General features: G+C 45.9%; 1 protein-coding gene across 1 annotated transcript in view; it reads right to left on the bottom strand.

The window, feature by feature from the left end:
- The window catches only part of LOC126479451 (transmembrane channel-like protein 7), a 203,975-nt gene that overhangs the window by 80,048 nt on the left and 107,127 nt on the right, over positions 1-16,800 (bottom strand). The gene's annotated exons all lie outside the window — the stretch shown is intronic.

Genomic DNA, 16,800 nt, shown 5'->3' with positions numbered 1-16,800 from the left:
AATACTGGGCCATCAGTGAGTGTCAGCGTACGAACCATTCAACGGAACATCTTCGACATCGGCTTTCAAAGCCGAAGGTTCACTCGTGTACCCTTGATGACTGCACGACACAATGCCTTACGCCTCACCTGGGCCCGTCATCACCGACATTGGACTGTTGATGACTGGAAACATGTTGCCTGGTCGGACGAGTCTCTTTTCAAATTGTATCGAGCGAATGAACGTATATGGGTTTGAAGACAACCTGACGAATCCATATACCCTGCAAGTCAGCAGGGGACTGTTCAAGTTGGTAGAGGCTCTGTACTGTTGTGGGGCGTGTACAGTTGGAGTGATATGGGACTCCTGATACGTCTAGATACGACTCTTGATAGGTGACACGTACACAAGCATATTGTCTGATCACCTGCATCCATTCATCTCCATCGTGCATTCCGATTGACTTGGCCAATTCCAGCAGGACAATGAGACACCCCAATCGTCCTGAATTTCTACAGAGTGACTCCAGGAACACTCTTCTGGATTTAAACACTTCCGCTGGCCACCAAACTCCCCAGATATGAATATTACTGAGTATATCTGGGATGCCTTGCAGTGTGCTGTTCAGAAGAGATCTCCACCTCCTCGTACTCTTATGGACAGCTCCGCAGGATTCATGGTGTCCATTCCCTCGAGGCAGGTGTACCAGTTCCTTTGACTCCTCATTGTATGTAAGAAGGGTAAAAGCACGGATCTGCAGTAGTAAAAGCCAATATTTCTAAGGCCAATATTCCTAAGGCCTATATTCCTAACAATGGTTTGCTCCAGAAGCCTTGAACATATTCTCAGTTCGAATACAATAAATTTACATGAGACTGAGAAGCTTATGTCCACGAATCAGCATTGTTTAAGAAAGTATCACTAGTGCGTCAGCTTGCCCTATTCCCACACGATATGCTGTGAATTATGGATGAAGGGCAAGAGGCAGCTTCTGTATTTCTAGATTTCCAGAAAGTATTTGACATGGTGCCCCACTGCAAGCTGTTGACGAAAGTACAAGTATATGGAATAGGTTTACATATATGTTAACGACTCGAAGGCTTCTTAAGGTGCAGAACCCAGTACGTTGTTCTCGACAGCGAGTGTTCATCACAGACGAGGGTATCGTCAGGAGTGCCCCATCAGGGACGTGTGAGGCGGACGGGAGACGGGGAGGGGGGGGGGGGGGGGGGCAGCAATCTAATCTGTGGTTGTTCGCTCGTGATGGTGTGGTGTACAGTAAGGTGCCGAAGTTGAGTGACTGTAGGAAGATACAGGATGACTTACAATTAGATAAAATCCCTAGTTTGTGTGATGAATAGCAGCCAGCTCTAAATATAATGCGGATGAATAGAAAAAACAAACCAATAGTTTTGGGATACAGCATTAGTAGTGTCCTGCTTGACACTGTCTCATCGTTTAAGCATTTGAACGCAACGTTGCAAAGCCATATGAAATGGAACGAGCATGTGAGCACAGTGCTAGGGAGCCGAATGGTCGACTTCGGTTTATTGAGAGAATTTTAGGAAAGTGTGGTTTATCTGTAAAGGAGGATGCATACAGGACGCTAGTGCGATCTGCTCTTGAATAATGCTCGAGTGTTTTGGATCTGTACCGGGTCAGATTGAAGAAAGACAGCGAAGCAATACAGGGGTGGGCTGCTAGATTTGTTACTAGTAGGTTCGAACATACAAAAGTGTTAAGGAGATCTTTGGGAACTAAAATGGGAATCCCGGGAGGGAAGGCAACGTTCTTTTCGAGGAGCACTATTGAGGAAATTTAGAGGACCAGCATCTGAAGCTGACGGCAGAACGATTCTACTTCTGCCAACATAGACTGCGCGTAAGGACCACGAAGGTAAGGCACAAGAAATTAGGGCTCATTTGGAGGCCTATAGACAGTCGTTTCTCTCTCGCTCTATTTGCGAGTGGGACAGGAAAAGAAATGACAAGTAGTGGTACAGGCCACCCTCCGCCATGTGCCACACAGTGAGTTGCGGAGTATCTAAGTAGATGTTGATGTAGATGTACGCACAATTATCGGCGCTTCTCGCTGACTTTGAGTTCAACGAAGTCACACAATGAAAAATTCTGAATTTAAGCGTCTACAATACTATTCAAAAAATGGTTCAAATGGCTCTATGCACTACGGTACTTAACATCTGAGGTCATCAACTTAAACCTAAGTAACTTAAGGACATCACACATATCTACGCCCGAGGCAGGATTCGAACCTGCGACCGTAGCAGATGCGCGGGCCCCGACTGAAGCGCCTTGAACCGCTAGGTCACAGCGGCCGGCTACAATACTATTAATGCACTGCACAATACTGTCTGAAAAAGCATATCTAACATTCTGAATTCTACCCAGGGCATTAAAATCCTATATTTCATTTGATTCCAACTGGATTCTATGTAGATGTGGATGCGGACTGTACCTAAAAAAAACTGGGAAATATTTGTTTTTGATCCTTTCCTGGTGTTTTAGAAGATTTTGAGCTGTCGGCAGAACTTGTCAGATATAGCTCTGCCCTCTGCATAGTGTCCACTCTCCAGCGTTTCAGGTGGATTTTGTTTCCAATTCTGTTGTTAATTATTTTCTCTGTCCTTTCTAGGCCATCCTCTTACGACAGTGAGAGACATCCAGTGGGAGAAGATAGATAATTGATGGCAATCATTAGAGTTGAGCTCATCATGTAGCCTATTTTTGTTTGATAGTCCACAACTCATGGTCTAGTTGTTAGTGTCGCTGCCTCTAGATCACGAAGTCCTGGATTCAATTCCTGACCAGGTTGGAGATTTTCTTCGCTTGGGGACAGAGTGTCTGTACTGTTCTAATCATTCCATCTCAGCTTCATTAAAGTGCAAGTCAAATAAAAAGACTTGTACCAGACGGCCGATCACCACACATGTGGTCTCCCGGCCAGTAATGTCATACCATCATTTCATTTCTTTTGTTTGAAAATGCATGTTTTCTTTGTAACGTGACCTTCGAAAAATGGTGCCGATCCGTATTCATTGACCTCGGAATAGTATTTATCAACTGCACTGTGCTTGAGAGTAATGTCGGTCACAGGAAGCATGTTGACGATGAAGCATGCCCTATGAATAATGCGACTGGACTTAAAAAAAGATAGTGAAGGTATCAGAACTTGAACCTGTACTGCCATGGAAAGAATGCTGGCCTTAGAGAGAGAGATATGTAACTCACCGCATTAGACTACCCCTATACGTCCGCGGCTCGTGGTCGTGCGGTAGCGTTCTCGCTTCCCACGCCCGGGTTCCCGGGTTCGATTCCCGGCGGGGTCAGGGATTTTCTCTGCCTCGTGATGACTGGGTGTTGTGTGATGTCCTTAGGTTAGTTAGGTTTAAGCAGTTCTAAGTTCTAGGGGACTGATGACCATAGATGTTAAGTCCCATAGTGCTCAGAGCCACTACCACTATACTGCCAGCGCATGTGGGATACCGTTCAACGGCCATATCTTACTATTCTATAGGAATGACACTCCAGAATGCCATTCCAGTTCAAATGAAGTGATCTTTTATGAAAATGTAGCGCTTTCCTATCTCCACATTTGTCCACATCCATCTCATTTGCAGCAATGAAAATTATGAACTCTATAGGTCATGCCTTAAAGCGAGAGAGCTCAGAGCTTTGTATCCAAGTGTTTAGTGCAACCGGTAGTGTTATTCAACTCTGTGATTCGATTTCTCCGAAATATTTTATTTTCGCACTATATATTACACTACTGGCCATTAAAATTGCTGCACCATGAAGATGACGTGCTACAGACGCGAAATTTAACCGACAGGAAGAAGATGCTATGATATGCAAATGATTAGCTGTTCAGAGCATTCACACAAGGTTGGCGCCGGTGGCGACACCTACAAAGTGCTGACATGAGGAAAGTTTCCAACCGATTTCTCATACACAAACAGCACGTGACCGGCGTTTCCTGGTGAAACGTTGTTGTGATGCCTTGTGTAAGGAGGAGAATTGCGTACCATCACTTTTCCGACTTTGATGAAGGTCGGATTGTAGCCTATCACAATTGCGGTTTATCGTATCGCGACATTGTTGCTCGCGTTGGTCGAGATACAATGACTGTTAGCAGAATATGGAAGCGGTGGGTTCAGGAGGGTAATACGGAACGCCGTGCTGGATCCCAACGGCCTCGTATCACTAGCAGTCGAGATGACAGGCATCTTATCCGCATGGCTGTAACGGATCGTGCAGCCACGTCTCGATCCCTGAGTCAACAGATGGAGACGTTTGCAAGACAACAACCATCTGCACGAACAGTTCGACGACGTCTGTAGCAGCATGGACTATCAGCTCGGAGACCATGGCTGCGGTTACCCTCGACGCTGCATCACAGACAGGAGCGCCTGCGATGGTGTACTCAACGATGAACCTGGGTGCACGAATGGCAAAACGTGATTTTTTCGGATGAATCCAGCTTCTGTTTACAGCATCATGATGGTCACATCCGTGTTTGGCGACATCGCGGTGAACACACAACGGAAGTATGTATTCGTGATCGCCATACGGGCGTATCACCCGGCGTGATGGTATGGGGTGCCATTGGTTAGAAGTCTCGGTCACCTCTTGTTCGCATTGACGGCACTTTGAACAGTGGACGTTACATTTCAGATGTGTTACGACCCGTGGCTCTACCCTTCATTCAGTCCCTGCGAAACCCTACATTTCAGCAGGATAATGCACGACCGCATGTTGCAGGTCCTGTATGGGCCTTTCTGCATACAGAAAATGTTCGACTGCTGCCCTGGCCAGCAATTCTGCAGATCTCTCACCAATTGAAAACGCCTGGTCAATGGTGGCCGAGCAACTGGCTCGTCACAATACGCCAGTGACTACTCTTGATGAATTGTGGTATCGTGTTGAAGCTGCATGGGCAGCTATACCTGTACACGCTATCCAAGCTCTGTTTGACTCAATGCCCAGGCGTATCAAGGAAGTTATTACGACCAGAGGTGGTTGTTCTGGGTACTGATTTCTCAGTACCTATGCACCCAAATTGCGTGAAAAAGTAATCACATGTCATTTCTAGTATAATATATTTGTCCAATTAATATCCGTTTATCATTTGCACTTCTTCTTGGTGTAGCAATTTTAATGGCCAATAGTGTACATTCTGTTATGAAGATATCATTCTACTATTTTTTGTATTCTTAGTATGATGTTCTCAAATTAGTTGCTTTGAATCGCTGATCGTCACCCAGATGTCGATAATGTTTTCCCAAAATAAATGTTGTTACTGGCCAAACCTGTTCTAAAAACAGAAACATCACGAGAGAGAAATGACCCATTTTCTTGTCTAGGTAACGGACAGTTGCTTCAATCGTAATTATTTTCTACAGCATTTAATTCCATTTTTTGGCAACAATTATTATCAGACAATGGCATGGAAACTACAATGAGAAATTAATCGATTATCGATAATTTCTTTCTATCCTTTCCAACAATCAGGGGTGCCGCATCAGTAGGCCAAAGGTATAAGATACTATCAGTAAGTTTCTAGATTTCCAACAGTTTTATCGGCAACAGTTGATTTCTATACAACACATTGTAGAGTTTTACCCCAGAAAATCATCTAATATCCTGGCTCTGACATATCAAAGCCAACTGATTTAAAGAGAATAAACTTTCAGAATTATTAAGACTCGCTAGCTACACAAACTGGTAACATTGTAGACGTTGGCAGTTTATAGGTAGAGTCCTTTACCATACGAACAACCTGTTGCCTTATTCGCCTCGGCGACTCCCCCGTAAACTGCCTGCTCCAAACAAGCTTATTACATGCAGTGCTTATTCCATAGAGACACAAATACAGCTTTCACTTTCGAGTTTCATAGGTCGATTATCGAAGAAAGTAAGTTGATCGAAATTGATGTAATAGGTATTAAACCAACAGTATTCCGCAAGTTCCTATTTTGCAAGTGATCTGACGCAGAAGGGTGCAAGAACTATGTGGCTGCTACTGTCAGTGTCAGCAAATTTCGATACACGAAAGGCAAAGTTAGTAACACGACGATTTATCACATAGGCTATGGGAGAGGAACTATTAAATCCGTTGTTATGACTGAAATACATCTAAAAATTCACGAGTAATACACGTCTACCAGTATCAGCTTGCACTGAATGTTCCTTGCAATGAAAGAAACGAGCGGTAACTACATAATGAGCTTACCTAAAAATTACGAAGTAATAACGTATACAAGGGGCGTTCAATAAGTAATGCAACACTGTCTGCTGGCCCAGCCATCCTGACGTAATTGGAACTCTGCAGCTGGAGTACAAGGCTGGCTCGACACAGTGCGTTGCACAGGCTGCTGGGGTGCTACCTCAGCAATGTGCGGCCAGTGATCCAGACCGAGGTGAACGGAGCTCTGTAAAGGATGTCTGCAGCACTGTCTGTTTCTGAAAGCAGGTTGGTTTTATTCATGGTTCCAATTCACTATATAATTTCCCATTCTTTTTGGCTATTTTTCATAATAAATTCTATTAAATGCGACGGCCTTACACCACCTAACTGGGAGGGACTGTATGCCCGCACGGTACATCTTTACTGGTCGACGTTGGAGCCAACATCTTGTTGAATCAATAACCTCTCCATCATCCATGTACTGCTTCCCGCGAAGTGCATCCTTCATTGACCCAGACAGCTAGAAGTAGGAAGGTGCGAGATCCGGGCTGTAGAGTGGACGAGGAAGAACAGTCCAGTAGAGTATTGTGATCTCCTCTCGGGTGTGCGGACTTGTGTGAGGCTTTGTGTTGTCCTGCAGAAGAAGAAGTTGGTTTGCATTTTTGTTGTATTCTGCTGGGCGACGGGGAACCCAGCGGGCATACACCTTTCAGTACCCCAGCTGTTGGATGAGCACGCAGTAGATCGGACATGTTTGTATGAACCTGTTGTGATGATGACTGACGTCTCGCCCAACGACTCACCGTGGTGTTGTTCACTTCCATGTCTCCGTGGATATTCTGCAATCGTCTATGTAAATGCTCTGGTTTTCCGCTAAAAGAAACTCAGTGACAGCTCTCCGCTTGGAACACAACTCCGTTACAGGCGCCATTTTGAAGGCCACTTACAGCGCCCCCACCTGTCGTAAATTCATGAAACTATAGGGATTGAAGCGGGAATATACCACGACGTCCAACAAAAATTCCTTATTTTTTTCACCCGAAAATGGCCGAGAAAAAGAAAGAGTTACATTAGTTACTGAATGCTCCTCGTAACACGCATTTGACCTCGAAACCGACTGTACCCATGAGTAGTCTTGTCATTTCCGAGTAAGAATTTCGAAACAAGCGCAAACAATTAGAAATGAGGTGATGAGAGAAAAATAACAAAATGTGTAAATTGCATTACGGCACGGCCGAAACTTCCACGAGAATCGTCGACGATTAAATTGAAAGTTGATTTTCATAAATTATGCTTCTTACTGCAATACGTTTCCGAATTCTTTTGACGACTCCACGTAGACCTCTTCTGAGGTCGCCTTGGTATCATTCATAATCCGAACGATCAATTCGTCTCTTGTGTTTACATTTCCTTTGTAGACTACACCGGGTATGGATGTATGTGATGTCCTTAGGTTAGTTAGGTTTAATTAGTTCTAAGTTCTAGGGGTCTGATGACCTCAGAAGTTAAGTCCCATAGTGCTCAGAGCCATTTTTTTGTAGTCTTCGCATTCAAACCATCCGCTTTCAAACCATCCTCAAAGGCAATAATCTAAAGGGATAGGTTCTGCAGATCTTGGTGGCCTTGAAATGTGACAATTTCTGCCGATGTCTCTTCCGAGGGAGATTTAGATGATGCGGTCACCTGGTGAGTAGAATATGCAGGGGCTCCGTCTTGCTGGAAGAACGTACCCCTACTTCTAGTGAAGGGAACGTCTTCGAATAACTCTGCAACGTCGTTTCCAAGAAGGGTTCTCTGTAAGACCGTGCGGTAACACGACAGGACCAATCAACTGAGTGTCATACCACACAACACATTTACAGATAATCATTTTTGAAAGTGTGTCTCCGCAAAGGCTTGTGGGTTATCATCAGATCACCGATGTGAGCCAAGAATGTTTTGGAAAGCATCAAGAGTGAAAGAGGCGTTATCAGTAAACGGCATTAATAGAACTTGCAATTATTCAACGACATAATTGTAATCGTCTACCTACATCTCCTTCTCGAAAGTATTGAATCGCTGTCAGTGAGAAGGATAGAGACCTTAGCACAAGTAATGTTCGCTATGTTTTTGCATGTGGAGCACCGATACGTGTAGAAATTCTGGGGTGCTTGTTGTTACGTTCTACCAACTGAGTTGTGTTTTCGATTTCATCCAGAGTCTATTCATTTGCGTGTTCAGATGAAATACAGCTGCTAGGTACTGCTCCAGTGTCAAGTAGTTTAGCGAAAACAGGAGTGAACACTTGAATCTGCTACTCTGAGACTAGGAACTCATCTAAGGTATTCTCTACCAGCAGAGCATCGTTTCCATTACATAATCCGTAAACAAATAGCATATCAGCGGAATGCTTAAATCATACAGCAGAATTGGTCGACAGATCATAATCGCTATCACAGTTAAAAAATTCAGTTATGAAAATTCAGGTACGACATGACAACTTGAACTCTGAAACAAAAAAGACAAATCCATTGTAACTGCAGTGGCAACACACGCAATGAAACTTATCTCTGTGACTCTCTGTAACTGGCAGTATCACTGTTTTTTTCTTTTAAATGAAATAAAATGAACACGTGTTATATGTAATTAGTCCATGCTCTCAGCTCCTACACATTTTCTGCTCTTGCTGTAACGCCCTGTGTAGGATGTCTAATGTCTTCCTTACAAGAGATGCTTTTCTCATCCTCAAGAACGTCAGACGTGAGTAGTAGTATAGTGGCGGCGTCACTCCACTTTTGATGTCAAATTGATTTGCAAATTAATTAAATTAATCAATTAATCACCCCCATTCCCGCCCACCCCCGCCCCTTACCACGCCCACCCCTGTACCAGATGACGTCACTGTTTTTCTCAGCTGCACGTGTGCCCAGACCTACCCCCTCCCATCCCTCAGCCTACCTTATACCAAAATTTTGGCGAGAATATATTTTGGAGGAAATTTAGAATTTTGGCGGGAATTTCTTTGTCCCTGGGCTGTGCTGGCATTCCACCCCACCCAGGAATTGGCGGGAAATTAAAATTGGCGGTACCCTTTCTGGGACTTGGACCATGGTCCTCCTAGGCAGAAAGCCCAATTGCACCCTCCTAAAGCAATTAAACCACCAGAGGCACTTGGAATTGATGGGAAATTAAAATTGGCAGTACCCTTTCTGGGACTCGAAGAACTCTGCTCCTCCTGGGTGGAAAGCCCAATTGCACCCCCCCCCCCACCCCTAACACAATTAAACCACCAGAGGCACTTGGAATTGAGGGTAAATTTAAAATTGGAGGTATCCTTTCTGGGACTGGAATCTTTGTTCTCGTGGTTGGAAAGCCCAAGTGCATCCCCAACACATGGCAGCTGTCCAGATGCAGGAGAGGAAGGTTGGGTTAGCGTCCTTTATTTATTTTGGTCGGGAAACTGACGCAAAGATCGATCCTAAACACACAATTAATCACGAGGATCAGGCCTAATTACACAACCATATGCATAGCGCTACACAAGGACGGCATAAAAGTGCAATACAGTTCGAAAACTGACGGTACCATATAACTGGCGTTATTCTGCTGCGAAAAAAATTGGCAATACCACTCGAAACTAGCCACAGACACTAGCAGATGGTGGAAAACCGAGTGCAGCCAGTAATCGCAGAGGATGACAGCAAAGGATGGGCAGTGAGGACACACAGAAACTACAGAAACTATGAGATGCTGGGTGGAGCAGCTGGCCATTTCAAGAAGCCTGTCCCCCCCCTCCCGTAGGTGGATGGATGGAGGGAGGAAGAGGGCCTCGATTTCCGGCAGTTTGTGGACGCCTATTGAGGAGAACACACATTCGACTACCGAACCCTCTGCAGACTTTCAGGACGACGATTTTTCCCAGTGTATGTGCTGCATTATGACCCGTTCATTACGAGTGTGTCTGTCGCTAGTTTCGAGTGGTATTGCCAAATTTTTTTCCTAGCAGGATAACACCAGTTACATGGTATCGTCAGTTTTTGAGCTGTATTGCACTTTTATGCCATCCTTGTGTAGCGCTATGCATATGATTGTGTAATTAGACCAAATATTTGTTATTAATTATGTATTTAGGATCGATCTTTGCGCCAGTTTCAAGACCAAAATAAATAAAGTACACTAACCTAACCTTCCTCTCCTGCATCTGGACAGTTTCATGTGTTGGGGGTGCACTTGGGGTTTCCATCTATGAGAACCAGGGTTCGAGTCCCAGAAAGGGTACTGCCAATTTTAATTTCCCCACAATTACAAGCGCCTCTGGTGGTTTAATTGTGCTAGGGGGGTGCAATCGCACTTTCCACCCAGGAGGGCCAGGGTTTGAGACCCAGAAAGGGTACCACCAATTTGAATTTCCCGTCAATTCCAAGCACCTCTGGTGGTTTAATTGTGTTTGGGGGGGGGGGGGGTTGCAATTGAGCTTTCCGCTCAGGAGGACCAGGGTTCGAGTCCCATGAAGGGTATTGCCAATTTCAATATCCCAAAAATTCCTGGGTGGGGGGGTGGAGGTGGGATGTCAGCATAGCCCTGAGACAAAGAAATTCCCGCCAAAATGCGAAATTCCCTCCAAAATTCTAAATTATCACCAAAATTCATCATTTCCACCAATGGGGTAGGTTGGGGGAAGAGGAGGGGTGGGGGATAGGAAGTGGGGGAGGAGCTGGGGCACATGTACAGCTGAGAAAAAAAAACTGTGATATCATCTAGGTGCGGGGGTGGGGGTGGTAGTGGGTGCGGGTGGGCGAGTGTGGGGGAGATTAATTGATCAATTTAATTAATTTTCATATCAGTTTGATATCAAAAGTGAAGTGACGCCGCCACTATACTACTACTGATGTGCTTTCCGTCGTGGTTGGAGCATGGTTAGAAATGAGCTGGTACATCATACAGAACTTGTTCTCGATTACGATTTGCGACCACAGAGCTCTGCAACGGCAGTTGTCAATGTGCATGAAACTGCTACTTTGGTTCTATTACAAAGCACATTTCCTCCACCGTCCATATCCTAACGATGTTCTTCTGTATGCAGTAGAATTAAAGAACGACATCATTATCTGTAAACATGATGTATGACAAAAATGAAAATTCCATGTCTTGTCAATAAGGACGTCAGCTTATATAGCCGGCCGGTGTGATCGAGCGGTTCTAGGCGCTTCAGTCTGGGACTGCGCGACCGCTGCGGTCACAGGTTCGAATCCTGCCTCAGGCATGGATGTGTGTGTTGTCCTTAGGTTAGTTCGGTTTAAGTAGTTCTAAGTTCTAGGGGACTGATGACCTCAGAAGTTAAGTCCCACAGTGCTCAGAGCCATTTTTTGGAATGATCATATAAAATTAATTGTTGGTAAGGCGGGTGCCAGGTTGAGATTCATTGGGAGAGTCCTTAGAAAATGTAGTCCATCAACAAAGGAGGTGGCTTACAAGCACTCGTTCGACCTATACTTGAGTATTGCTCATCAGTGTGGGATCCGTACCAGGTCGGGATGACAGAGGAGATAGAAAAGATCCAAAGAAGAGTGGCACGTTTCGTCACAGGGTTATTTGGTAAGCGTGATAGCGTTACGGAGATGTTTAGCAAACTCAAGTGGCAGACTCTGCAAGAGAGGCGCCCTGCATCGCGGTGTAGCTTGCTGTCCAGGTTTCGAGAGGGTACGTTTCTGGATGAGGTATCGAATATATTGCTTCCCCCTACTTATACCTCCCGATGAGATCACGAATGTAAAATTAGAAAGATTCGAGCGCGCACGGAGGCTTTCCGGCAGTTGTTCTTCCCGCGAACCATACGCGACTGGAACAGGAAAGGGAGGTAATGACGGTGGCACGTAAAGTGCCCTCCGTCACACACCGTTGGGTGGCTTGCGGAGTGTAAATGTAGATGTAGATGTAGAACTCGATTACAGCAGGCTGTTTTTCAGTCACCGACATAGTTACGTACGCTACGTTGCACGGTAAAATTCGGAACCCTCTAGCGGCAGAGTGTTGCAAGTATGGAGACATGGAAAATAAATATGTAGAATGTCAATAACATTTCTTTTATTTAAAAAGCTTTAAGAACTTCCACACAAAAAGTTCAGAGGCATTAATTTTCAACACGATCTCGTAATATATAGTACAAAGAACGACGCGTTTCTGATAAATTATCGAGTCACCGTTTCCATTAGCATACTACTTGCGAACTGTAACATGGCATCTCGCTAGAGGAGGGGGGTGGGCAGTGCGCATGAGATGTACAGGGTGGTCCATTGATCGTGACCGGGTCAAGTATCTCACGAAATAAGCGTCAAGCGAAAAAACTACAAAGAACGAAACTCGTCTAGCTTGAAGGGGAAAGCAGATGGCACTATGGTTGGCCCGTTAGATGGCGCTGCGATAGGTTAAACGGGTATCAACTGCGTTTTTTTTAAATAGGAAACCCCACACATCCACACAACACACACATCCATTCCCGAGGCGGGATTCGAACCCGCGACCGTAGCAGTCGCGCGGTTCCGCACTGAAGCGCCTAGAACTGCTCGTCTACCGCGGCCGGCTTTAATGGATGACAACGCGCTATGTCACCGGGCGACAGTTGTTCGCAATTGGCTCGACCCTTGGATAATAGGCGGCTGGCGGCTGATGTATTGAATTGCGAAGCAAATTGTATGTTCCATCGTCAATACGAGGGTGAGACGCTAAGAATTAACTGTCGGTTTTGCGTCGGAAACACAAAACTTGAATCACAGAAGTTTGTCCATCCAGGGACCGTGGCTGCGTTAGTCGCTTCTAGAGACGTCGCCTGGAGACTGATTTATTGTATCGCGACGCAGTTTGTGTGATCCATCGTCAATTCGAGTTTTGGACGGTCAGCATTAACTATTAGTTTTTCGTCGGAAACAAGAAACTTGGCTCCCAGTAGGACGTCCATCAGGTGACCGAGGCAGCGTTAGACCCTTGGATACTAGGCGGCTGGAGGCTGATGTATTGAATCTCGACGCAAATTGTGTTACATCGTGAATACGAGGGTGGGACGATAAGAATTAACTGTCAGTTTTGCGTCTGAAACAAGAAACTTTACTCCCAGGAGAACGTCCATCCGATGACCGAGGCATCGTTAGACCCTTGGAGAGAAGTCGGCTGGAGACCGATGTATTGAATCGTGACACAATTTGTGTGTTCCATCGTCATTAGAAAAGAGGGAGGGTTACAGTTAACTGTCAGTTTTGCGTCCTAAACAAGAAACATGAATGACAGAAGTTCGTCCATCGAGAGACCACGGCTGGCTCGAAGAACATCCAGAACAGTTCGAGCGAACGGTTTGGTCAACCAGATCGGCCGACACGAATCTCATCGAACATCCTGCACCGACAACACTTTCGCAATTACGGACGGCTGTAGAGTCTGTACGGCTCAATATCTGTGCAGGGGACTTCGAGCGACTTATTGAGTTTCGACACAACGCCGGGCAAAAGGAGGCTCGAGACGATATTAGGAGGTACCGCACAGGCCTCGTCACCCGAGAGTAGTTCCCGTGTAGTAATTCCGCAATACGCAGTGCTCTGGAACGTGAAATTGCACGTTGTGGTACGACAAAAGTCGACCAGCTACTCTTCTACTAACGCTGTGAGGGCGGGTTGACGACACCCTGACAGCAGAGAGCCGAGTGCAGCAGGCGGTCCGTACTCACGTCGGCGTCGCGCAGGCGGAGCCTGGCCGGCCGCTTGCCCACGAGTATCTGGACGAGCGCGGCGCAGCGCTGGCGGCCGCGGAGGCTGCGGCAGGACAGGTAGCGCTGGTAGCGCACGCCCTGCGCGCTCTGCAGCAGGCGGTAGGCGTAGCAGGCGCGCCACCGCTGCACCGCCGGGCCCAGCAGCAGCAGCTGCTCGGCGCACTCGCCGCCCTCCATGCCCGCTCGCTGCACACCTCGACTGCTGGCGCGCGGCCTCCTCACCGCCTCTTACGTGCGTCGCCGCCAGTGAAAGCTGCGTTAACTCCATTAACGTCTACCGCTTCTAATTCCGAACGAGGCCGACTCGTCCCGCAAACTAGCGCAGCTTCCCATTTCGTTTTAAAACGGCGCTTCAGTAAGTGTTTAACACTTTGCAATCGTACGTACAAGATGTCCATATAATCCTAATATCACTTCAAACAACATAATTCGGAAATTTTTTAAAATTTAATACATAAGTGAAGTAGCATCTACATCTATATTTATACTCCGTAAGCCACCCAACGGTGTGTGGCGGAGGGCACTTTACGTGCCACTGTCATCACCTCCATTTCCTGTTCCAGTCGCGTATGGTTCGCGGGAAGAATGACTGCCGGAAAGCCTCCGTGCGCACTCGAATCTCTCTAATTTTACATTCGTGATCTCCTCGGGAGGTATAAGCAATATATTCGATACCTCATCGACAAACGCACCTTCTCGAAACCTGGACAGCAAGCTACACCGCGATGCAGAGCGCCTCTCTTGCAGAGTCTGCTAAACATCTCCGTAAAGCTATCACGCTTACCAAATAACCCTGTGATGAAACGCGCCGCTCTTCTTTGGATCTTCTCTATCTCCTCTGTCATCCCGACCTCGTACGGATGCCACACAGATGAGCAATACTCAAGTATAGGTCGAACGAGTGTTTTGTAAGCCACCTCCTTTGTTGATGGACTACATTTTCTAAGGACTCTCCCAATGAATCTCAACATGGCACCCGCCTTACCAACAATTAATTTTATATGATCATTCCACTTCAAATCGTTACGCACGCATACTCCCAGATGTTTTAAAGAAGTAACTGCTACCAGTGTTTGTTCCGCCATCATATAATCGTACAATAAAGGATCGTTCTTTCTATGTGTTCTCAATACATTACATTTGTCTATGTTAAGGGTCAGTTGCCACTCCCTGCACCAAGTGCCTATCCGCTGCAGATCTTCCTGCATTTCGCTACAATTTTCTAGTGCTGCAACTTCTCTGTATACTACAGCATCATCAGCGAAAAGCCGCATAGAACTTCCGACACTATCTACTAGGTCATTTATATATATTGTGAAAAGCAATGCTCCCATAACACTCCCCTGTGGCATGCCAGAGGTTACTTTAACGTCTGTAGACGTCTCTCCATTGAGAACAACATGCTGTGTTCTGTCTGCTAAAAACTCTTCAATCCAACCACACAGCTGGTCTGATATTCCGTAGGCACTTACTTTGTTTATCGGGCGACAGTGCGGAACTGTATCGAACGCCTTCCGGAAGTCAAGGAAAATTGCATCTACCTGGGAGCCCGTATCTAATATTTTCTGGGTCTCATGAACAAATAAAGCCAGTTGGGTCTCACACGATCGCTGTTTCCGGAATCCATGTTGATTCCTACAGAGTAGATTCTGGGTTTCCAGAAGTGAAAACTGTAAGACGAAATGTTTTTGAAGAAATAATAAACAGACAATTATTTACAAAATGAATGGTTTACTTAAACTCTTTGAGCATGGTTTCAATGTTTTTAAAAACGTCTTCTTCAGAAGGAAATACTGACAACCTAAAAAGATTATCAGAGAAAACATACATTTACACTGACGGAAAAATAATCGCAACATCAAAAATAATTAATGCATGGTAATGACATTTTGGGAGTACATTTGTCTAAGTAACATATAAGTGATTAACACTGCAAGATCGCAGGTTAATGTAAGGCCGAGGTAAGCCATTGCAAATGTGAAATGCTGGTACATTAATAAGCGGTGTAAGCACCAGAACGTTGATGATGACTGGTTTGTGGGGCGCCGAACTGTGCGGTCACCAGCGCCCGTACAAAGTCCCAATTTCTTCACAGTCCAATCTTTTACGCAGTCCAATCTAGCCACTGTCGCTAATGATGATGATGATAATGAAATGATGAGGACAACACAAACTCACAGTCCCCAGGTAGAGAAAATACCCAACCCGGCCGGAAATCGAATCTTGAACCCCTTGATCCAGATGTGGCAACGCTAACCACTAGACGCGAGCTGCGGACCCAGAACGTTGAATGCAAACGTGCGTGCATCGCGTTGTACAGATTCCAGATGTCAGCTAGTCGGATATAGTTCCATGCCTGTTGCACTTGGTCAGTCAATACAGTGACTCTTAATGCTGTTTGTGGATGACGGTGGAGTAGTCGCCCGATGATGTTCTATATATATACTCGATCGGAGACAGGTCTGGTGATGAGCAGGCCAAGGCATCATGTCGACACTTGCAGAGTATGCTGGATTACAACTGCGGTTTTCCTGTCGGAAAATGCCCTCTGGAATGCTGTTCACCGATAGCAAACACAACAGGGAGAATCACCAGACTGACGCACAAATCTCCAGTCAGGGGGCGTTAGATAATCACGAGAGTGCTCCTGCTGTCATATGAATCACACCCTAGACCACAACTCCAGGTGTAGGTCCAGTGTGCCTAATAAGCACACAGTCAACTGACCCCCTCCTCAGCAACACGCGTTCATCACAGGCACCGAGGCACAACCAGTTTCCATCAGAAGACGCAACAGCCGTCCACCCTGCATCCCAATGAGCTCCCGCTTTACACCACAGAAGTCGCAAATAGCGGTGGTTTGTGGTCAGTGGAATGCACGC

Source organism: Schistocerca serialis, chromosome 1, assembly GCF_023864345.2.
Source record: "Schistocerca serialis cubense isolate TAMUIC-IGC-003099 chromosome 1, iqSchSeri2.2, whole genome shotgun sequence".
NCBI lineage: Eukaryota > Metazoa > Arthropoda > Insecta > Orthoptera > Acrididae > Schistocerca > Schistocerca serialis.
The sequence above is the reverse complement of the archived record's forward strand: the minus strand, read 5'-3'. Positions and strand labels throughout refer to the sequence as shown.